Source organism: Delphinus delphis, chromosome 3 (assembly GCF_949987515.2).
Source record: "Delphinus delphis chromosome 3, mDelDel1.2, whole genome shotgun sequence".
Taxonomy (NCBI): domain Eukaryota; kingdom Metazoa; phylum Chordata; class Mammalia; order Artiodactyla; family Delphinidae; genus Delphinus; species Delphinus delphis.
The window spans coordinates 14,187,681-14,197,451 of record NC_082685.1 but is presented as its reverse complement, the minus strand read 5'-3'; positions in this window follow the sequence as shown (position 1 = coordinate 14,197,451).

Below are 9,771 nucleotides of genomic sequence, written 5' to 3'. Positions count from 1 at the left end.
CCTAGGGCTATTGCAACAAACAGCCACAGACTTGGTGGCTTAAAACCACAGAAATTTATTCTCTTGCAGCTCTGAAGGCCAGAAGTCTGAAATGAAGGTGTCAGCAATTTATGGTTACCAAAGAGGAAGGTGGGTGGGGAGGGATAAATTAGGAGTTTGGGACTAGCAGATACAAACTACTATATATAAAATAGATACACAACAAGGTCCTACTGTATAGCATAGGGAACTATATTCAATATCTTGTAACAATCGATCATGGAAAAGAATATGGAAAAGAATATATATATATTCTTATCTATATATACATATGACTGAATCACTTTCCTGTACACCAAAAACTAACACAACATTGTAAATTAACTATAAAAATTTTTTCAAGTTAATAAAAGAAAAAAAGGTGTCAGCAGGGCCATGCACCCTCCTAGGGCTCCAGGGGAGGAGGCTTCTTGCTTCTTCCAGCTTCTGGGAGCTCCCAGCATTCCTTAGCTCATGGCTGCATCACTTCCATCTCTGTCTTCACACAGCTTTCTTTTTTCTCTGTCTCAAATCTCCCTCTGCTTTTGTCTTATAAGGACACTTGTCACCAGATTTAGGGCCCACCCAGATAAACCAGATGATCTCATCTCAAGATCCTTCACGTAATTACATCTACAAAGATCCTTTTCCTAATAAATTCACAGTCACAGGTTCCAGGGGTCAGGATTCAGATGTAACTTCTGGGGGGACCAACATTCTCCCTACTACGGCCCCCAAGCACATTCTCTGTGAAGACCAGGTGTCTGCCTGAGCCTCACCAGATCTTTGGGCAAATCTTCTTTTTATCTCCCACCCAGGTAGTGCCCAAAACAGACCCAACCTTCTCCTGATGCAGAATGTTCTTGAAAGACCAACAGCCCAGTATTGAAATCTCCATCACGTGAATCCCCTGGCGGTCCAGTGGTTAAGACTCCGTGCTTTCACTGCAGGGGGCATGGGTTCGATCCCCGGTTGGGGAACTAAGATCCAGCCTGCCCCACGGCGCAGCCAAAAAAAAAACCTCCACCACAGTTCACCACCACTCAAGTGCTCCATGTGACATAGACAGGCTACACAAGGCCAGGCAACCATCCAGGGTACAGAGCTGAGAGGTTCCAGGAGAGAGTTGGGGCTCATACCCCACCCTGACGATGCGGGTGCAGCACCAAAACGTGAAACAAAGCCATAAAGAGTGATGACATTCAAGGACACTTGATACAAAAAGATGCCCATGCTATGGCAGATGGCAAGTTACCAGTGTACATTTCCACTTCATTTTTGTCTGAACTTCGAGTGGAATTATATGCTTCAGAATGTGAGTTGTGCTTATCTCTCCCTGGTGACAATTCTGGATGATTTGCGACTCTCCTCTTGATGATCTCAATTTTCTGCAATGAACCTGTCAAAAGAATTCCTCTAAGATATAAGAAATACTGAAACACGAATACAATCTGTGAACGTCGAGGCTTTATTTTCTTAAAGTGTGAAAAGACATGAGCAATTTCATCTGAATTGACGATGGGTGATGGCCTGGGCAGGACGGAACTGGCCAGAGGGCTGATAAAGGTGGATGCTGGCAAGCCAGGGACTTGCTGCCCCCTAGAGTCCGTCTGGAGAACCTCAGCACCAGGACCAGAAGGGAAGATGGAAGGGCATTGAAGTCAGGCAGAAAGGCTGTGTAAGACCCCTCTGCACAGTGTTCTGATTCCTGCAAGCCCCCCTTCCTCATCTCCTCCTTGAAGACCTGGCCTGGAAGTGGCCCCTCAGGGGTGCTTTGCTCCCCCACCCGCACCCACGAGCAGGGGCGCTGTCCATTTTGGGCCCCCAGTTTACTTCTCAGCTGACCTGAGTTCTGTCCCCTCGACAGAACTGCCACCCAGCTGAGGACGTTGCAGAGAGTGGGTGCCCTATCTCACCTCCCAGCCTGGGTGCCTGGCCAGAGTGGGCACCTCAAAGATAATTGGAGGCACAAGTGACCTCAGGACTGCATCTCTGTGGCCTCTTCCTTCTGGTCTCATCTCCTCTGTCTAGTTCAGTCCATTCTGTGTGGACTAGAGGTTCCAACATGTGGTCCAGCAGTTCCACTTCGGGGTACTTAACCGAAGGAAACAAAATCACTAACTCAACAAGATATCTGCACCCCCATGTTCACTGCAGTATTATTTACAATAGCCAAGATGGAAGCAACCTAAGTGCCCATGGATAAAGAAAATGTGAGATATGTATATTTGTAATGGAATATTATTCAGCCATAAAAAGAAGGAAATGTTGCCATTTGTGACAATATGGGTGGAACTTGAGGGCCGAATACTAAATGAAATAAGTCAGATAGAGAAAGACAAGTACTGTATGATCTCATTTAGAGGTGGAATCTTTTAAAAAATGGACGAAGGATCTGAATAGATATTTGCTATGGACTGAATATTTGTGTTCCCCTAAATTCAAAGCCTGAAATTTAAATCCCCAGTGTGATGGTATTAGGAGGTTGGGACTTTGGGAATGATTATGTCATGAGGGTGGAGTCCTCACGAATAGGATTAGTGCCCTTATAAGAAGAGATACGAAAGAGGAAATGATCTCTCTCTCTCTTTCTTTTCTGCCATGTGAGGATACAGCTAGAAGATGGTCATCTATAAATCAGAAAGAGGGCTGTCACCAAGAACCCAACCATGATCTCAGACTCCATCAGCCTCCAGAACTGTGAAAAATAAGTTCATTGTTTAAGCCACTCAGTTTATGGTAAATTTGTTATAGCAGCACAAACTAAGACAACATTTCTCCAAAGAAGATATACAAGTGGTCAATATGCACTTGAAAATGTGCTCAACATCACCAATCATTAAGGAAATACAAATCAAACCCAAAATGAGATACCACCTGGAATGCACTAGAATGGTTACAATCAAAAGTCAGATAACAAATTTTGATGAGGATGAATTAAAAATTGGAAAATCTCTTAATTGCCGGTGAAATGCAAATTGTGTAGCAACTTTGGAAAACAGTTTGGCAATTCCTGAAAAAGTTCACCGTAGAGTTCCCATATGACCTAGCAATTCCACATTTAAGTATATATACCCCAATGAAATGGAAACATATGTCCACACAAAATTTATCCTTGAATAGTCACTTCAACTTTACTGTAACAGTCAAAAAGTGGAAACAACCCAAATACCATCAACAGACAAATGGAAAAGCAAAATGTGGTACATACCTACAATTGAATATTATACAGCTATAAAAAGGAATGAAGTTTTGATTCACACTGCAATGTGGATGAACCTCAAAGCATCATGGTGAGTGAAAGAAGCCAGATACAAAAGATCACAGAGTATATGAGTCCATTCATATGAAGTGTCCATAACAGGCAAAGCCACACCTACTGAAGGTAGACTAGTGCTTGTTGAGGCCTGGGGTTGTGTGTGTGGAAGGGTGGGGAAAGGGGCTGAATGCTGGAGTATGGTGATTCCTTCTGAGGTGTTGAAAATACTTTAAAATGGATTATGGTAATGGTTGCACAAGTCTGTGGATATACTAAAAATCCTTTAATTATACACTTTAAATGAGTGAATTATGTGGTTTGTGGATTATATCAATAAGTATGTAAAAAAAAAAAAAAAAACTTGTCGGTAGAGGTCAAAAAGTAATAATAGACCCGCTATTATATTCTCACCCCCAAGTTAAAGGGTTGCTGCTCCCTGCTTGTAACTTCCTATTTTTTTTTTTTTTGGCTGCATTGGGTCTTTGTTACTGTGTGTGTGCTTTCTCTAGTTGTGGCAGGCGGGGGCTACTCTTCGTTGCGGTGCATGGGTTTCTTATCGCGGTGGCTTCTCTTGTTGCAGAGCGTGGGCTCCAGCGCGCGGCCTTCAGTAGTTGCAGCACACAGGCTCAGTCCTGTAACTTCCTTTTTGAAAGTAACCATACATTTGTGTGTGGCAATTGTCTTGTTTTTTGACGGTTCTACCACCTGTATGTGGAGCCCCCATGATATATTTTAGTTTTGAAAAACCTGAGTGTTACCCAGACAAGACCTAACTCCGCTCTCTTCCAGCTGCCCATGTTGCTATTGAGAATTCAGACAGCATGACTTTCTGTTTCTTCTGCTCTGCAAGTTTGAAAAATCTTTCCTTTAACCCCTAGTGTTCTGAAACATACGCTGACTTGTTCAGTGTGAAAGGCAGCTTCTAACATGGCCTTTGGGAGATGATTAGGTCATGAGGGTGGAACCCTCATGAATGGGATTATTGCCCTCATAAAAGAGACCCCAGAAATCTCCCTTGCCCCTTTCACCATGTGAGGACACAGCAAGAAGACGCTGCCTATGAACCAGGAAGCAGCCCTCACCAGACAACGAATCTGCTGGTGCCTTGAGCTTGGATTTCCAGAACTGCAAGAAATACAGTTTCTGTTGTTTGTAAGTTGCCCAGTCTATGGTATTCAGTTATAGCAGCCCAAACGGACTAAGATAACCTGTTTTCAATTCTTTGGGGTATATAACTAGGAGGGGAATTGCAAATGTATTTAATGGCAGAAGGAGAGTGTGAAACAGCTCTGATTTTCAGGTAGTGATGAGCATGGTGGCAAATTTTGTTTCAGGTATATGAAGTTAAAAATCCCTCGCTCCTTATTGGAAGGGTCAGAAGAAGGAGCTGGCAGAGTTTTGGTGTGATGGCAGATTTGGGGGGTATTGCGGGGTTAGGGAGGATGTGGGGAAGTGGGGAGAGCTTATAACTCCCCGACATATATGGTCACTTCCTTCCCTGTGTGCCCCCAGAGAACAGCTGTGTCACGATGGTGGCACTGCGTTTTTGCATTATTTCTTTGTTTTGTGATTGTTTCCCCCGCAGTGCTCCGACAGCAGGATTTTCAGAGAGGATTTGAGTACTGCCTTGAGTTGTGTCTTCTTATCTCCCATCTGCTATGATAGCCTCCCCAACCCCTCCTTCTAGAAGCAGTCACCAAATTGATATGAAACCACAGTTTTTCTGATTGTAGACCTGACATGTGATCATTACCAAAAAAATGGAAAACGTAAACCAGGAGGGCAGAAGCTCACTCATGATCCGTCACTCAGACCATCACTGTCAGCATATTTGGTGTTCAATTCTAGTCAGTGTGCTCATTCTATAAGAAGTCTTGGAAGGTCCCTCGCCAGCGCAGCACTTTGTCCAACTCCTTGCATGCCTGCCTCTCCGGCAATAGTGGACAGCTCTTCTTTTGCATGGGAGCAATTCACAAAAAGCAAAACTCTTTCTTGGCCCACCAACCCTCATTCAAAAATGGTGACAACTTTTGAGTCCCACAGGAAAAAGCTAACTATGTTCTTTTACAACTTAGATTTCCTACTTTACTGTTTCGATCGGGGTCAGCAAACTTTTACTAGGTCAGATGGAAAGTACTTTAGGCTTTGCAGGCCAGATGGTCTCTGCCACAAAGACTCAACTCTGCCATTATAGAGTGAAAGCAGCCACAGACCATATGTACACAAATGGGTGTGGCTATGTTTCAATAAAACTTTATGTGCAGGCACGGGAGGAAGTTCAGATTTGGCTTGAAGTCTGTAGTTTGCCAACCCTTGTCGAGATTTTTGCCAGACTTTGTGTTAATTCCCAGCCCAGTCATGGTCGAGAGGAGTCACACAGAGCTGCATTCTCATCTTTTCTTCTGCAATGAATGAATGAGGTCAATGAATGAAGATGGTGTGGCTGATGGGGTGGGGGTGGGGGCAGGCACAGGGAATGGGCCTGCCCCATCATAGGGGTTACCACACAGAGCAATTCCAACCCTTGGGGTCACTGCGCAATGTCCAGACACGTTTTTGGTTGGGGGAATGCTACTGGCATCTGGTGAATGAAGGTCAGGGATGATGCTCAACATCCCTCAATGTGCAGGATGGGGACTTCCCTGGTGGGGCAGGGGTTAAGACTCCGCACTCCCAATGCAGGGGGCCCAGGTTCGATCCCTGGTTAGGGAACTAGATCCCACATGCATGCTGCAACTAAGAGTTCGCATGCAGCAACTAAGGAGCCCATGTGCCACAACAAAGACCTGGTGCAACCAAATAAATAAAAAAATAAAATAAAATAAAATATGCAGGATGGCTTCTGCTGCAAAAAAATGATCTGGCTGCAAACATCAACAGTGCTGAGGTTGAGACACCATAACTTGAATGTAAGCATGGCAATTTAGAAAGCCTGTTTGCTTGATTTCCATGTATGAATTTCTTGTGGAAATGTGATACATGCAGATGAGAAAATACTTGACCAGAGGAACACAAAATGCAACAAGAATCACATGCAAGCATTCCTCTAACCTCAGGGTCCCCAGTACCCCCACCCTGGACACAGCTTCTCTCAACACTTTTTGTTTATCTTTCCATATTTTTAGAAATTTTAACACAAATTGTTCCACACCCTACACATTATCTTGACCAGTTTTCATTTAAAAAATCACGGCAATCTTTCCATGTGATTCATCTTCACAATGAATAGTTTTTTCTTAAATAGTTTTAAGTTTAGTTCCTAACATGACAGAGTGTATTTTACATACCATCTGTTCATTCTGCAGCCCTCTGGAGCCCTTGCTTAATTGAAGCATGTGGTATACCACTGCCCATTTTAGACGGTGGGTGGCATAATTTCACAATTGCTAATAGAGGCCAAAAGATGAAGGGAACTACAGGGAAGACGAATAGTCTAAAAGCTGCTGGAGAAAGAAGAAAAAAGAGCAGAGGGAAAAACAAGCATATGCAGATTATCAGACACTTATATCCTGAATATAGGGCAACAGGAGGGTTCGGCCTAAGTGCTAGAAGTTTGGACTGTCATTGGTGGAGATGAGGAAGGCTGCAGGAGGGTTGTGTATGTGTGCATGCGTGTGCTTATCGTATTAAAGTGTACCATTCAGTGGTGTATTTTTTCCTGGGTCTGTCATAACAAATTAACACAAACTTGGAGGCTTAAAACTATGGAAATTTATTCTAACCATTCTGGTGGCCAGAAAACTAAAATCAAGGTGTGGGCAGGGATGGTTCCTTCTGGAGGCTCTAAGGGAGAATCCTTCCCATGCCTCTCTCCTAGCTTCTGGTGGCTGCTGGCAATCCTTGGCCTTCCTCGGCTTGTAGCTACACGGCTCCAATCTCTGCCTCTGTCATCACATGGCCTTCTTTTCTCTGTGTCTTATATCTGTTTTCCCTGATCTTTTCTTATAAGGTCACCTGTGATTGGACTTAGGGCCCACTGCCAATCCAAGATGACCTCACCTTGAGATCCTTGTGTTAATTACATCTGCAAAAATCCTTCTTCCAAATTCAATCTCATTCTGAGGTTCCAGGTGGATGTATATTCTGGGGGCCACAATTTGACCCACTACAAGTGGTTTTTAATATATTCAGGGTTGTGCAACCAATACCTCTATCTAGTTCCAGAATATTTCATCACCCTACAGGAAACCCCACACCAATTAGCAGTCACTCCCATTCCCTGTCCCCCAGCCGCTGGCAACCACTGATCTGCTTTTTGTCTCCATGGATTTGCCTCTTCTGGACATTTCACGTAAATGAAATCATAAAACACTTGGCCTTTTATGTCTGGCTTCTTCATTCAGCATGTTTTCCAGGTTTATCCATGTTGTAGCATGAATCAGAGTTTCACTCTTTCTTATGACTGTGTAATATTCCATTGCATAGATGCACTACATTCTGTTCTTCCATTCACCCACTGATGGACATTTGGGTTGTTTCCACCTTTTGGCAATTGTGAATAGTGCTGCTATAAGCATTGGTACTCAAGTATCTATTGGAGTCTCTGGGTTCAATTGTCTTAAGGTCCATACCTAGGAGTGAAATGGCTGAATCACATGGTAATTCTACGTTTAACGTTTTGAGGAACCGTCACATTTCCACAGAGGCAGGACCACTGCCCATGCTTCTGACACCTATTGCAAACTGGAGGGCTCCCAAAACCATCTCAGGTGGTTTTGAGATGGTTAATTAATAATTAACCAATAGTTAATTATTGGTTAGTTAATAATTATTGGTTAACCAATAGTTAGCTATCGGTTAATAATTAACCGATAGTTCATTATTGGTTAGTTAATCAATAGTTAATCAATAATTCACTAGAAGGACTCACAGAACTCATTGGAAGCTGTTATACTCACGGTTACAGTTTATTACAGTGGTAAGATACAACTAAAACCAACCCAAGAAAGAGATGCATGGGGCAGGGTCCAGGAGGGGTCCAAACATGGGGCTTCCAGTTGCTCTCTCCCTGGAGACTCACAGATGGCAATTCCCCCTCCCAGCCACACTGTGTGACAACACACACCAATTATTAACTAGGGAATCTCACCCAAGCCTCAGTACTCAGAGTTTTTGTTGGGGCATGGTCACGTACAGCTGCATGGCTGACTTTCAGTCTCCAGTCTCTTCCAAAGGCAGTACTCAAGCCCCCCATGGCCCGAAGTCCTCATGCACTCAGATACTCCTATCCAGCAGAACATTCCAGGGGCCTAGAAGTTACCTCCTAAGAGCTGACAGCAAAGGCCCAATTTCTCTTAGGCAAGGTTAGTTCTTCACCATACACATGGATTGAAGTTTCTTCTGCTATTGTTTTCTCTCCTGTCTTCCTGGATTATGAATAATTACTCTCCCCCCATTGTTTACATGTTTTTATTGTGGTAAGAAATACAGAAAATGTACCGTAGTAATCATTTCTAAGCATACAGGTCACTGGTGTTAAGAATATTCACATGGGTGTGCAACCACCAGCACCATCTTGCAAAACTGAGACTTTTTCAGACTTTTCATCTTGCAAAGCTGAGACTCTGTCCCCATTAAACACTAACTCAGAAACCACCACACAACCGAGGTCAGAGAAGGTGGGATTTGTTAGAATGGCCCTGGTTCATGGAAACATGGGGGTTGGGAAGAGAAAGGATGAAAGTTGGGGGGGTTGAGGAACCTTGGATTCTTGGGTGAACATCAGCTTAGCTGCCATCAGTTAAAGATAAAATTTACCGTTGAAATGTAGAAATGGATCCAACTCCACTGGTGCTTAGGGAAATGCAAACAAACAAGAAAAATGGTGAAGTCTAACCTCTGGCTATTGTTATGAGCAGTAGCTCTAATGAAAGTGAAGAGAATGTTGGGTCACACCTTCCTGCCAGAGCAAGGTCAGATTTCTATAGATCTGAGCTTTGGCCACCAGCCCACGAAGGGAAAAGTTATGTGGGGACAACAGAGTGCCTCTTAGGCCTCTGGTCACCGGGAAGGTAATCCACATGACATGCGGGCGGGTGAACCAAGAAACTACTGATAGTGGATGGGGTGTCGTGTCAAAAAGTTGCTTGCAGATGTCAACGGAGGAATGCTCCTTGGGAACCAGGAAGACTGCCAGGGCCCACATGGTGTAGACAGAAGCCCAAGCGTGGGCTGGACCAATCCTCTGTGCCATAGTCCCGAGTGGAGTGTAGATCGCAGCTACGGCAAAACCGCGTAGGCGTCCCCCAAGGATGGCCACTGGGACTTTGGACTGGATGGGGAATTTCCATTTGAGGGCCAGCTCTGAACTTGCTGTGGGTTATTGAACACAACTGCCCTGTGACTAAAGGACATGAAATCATCTTGAAAGTGAAATACGGTTTACCCTTGAACAACAGGGGGTTAGGGGCTGTGCAGTCGAAAATCTGCGTAGAACCTATAGTCTGAGCTCCGTAGCCGCAGTTATACATCGTGGATTCAACCAACCACGGATG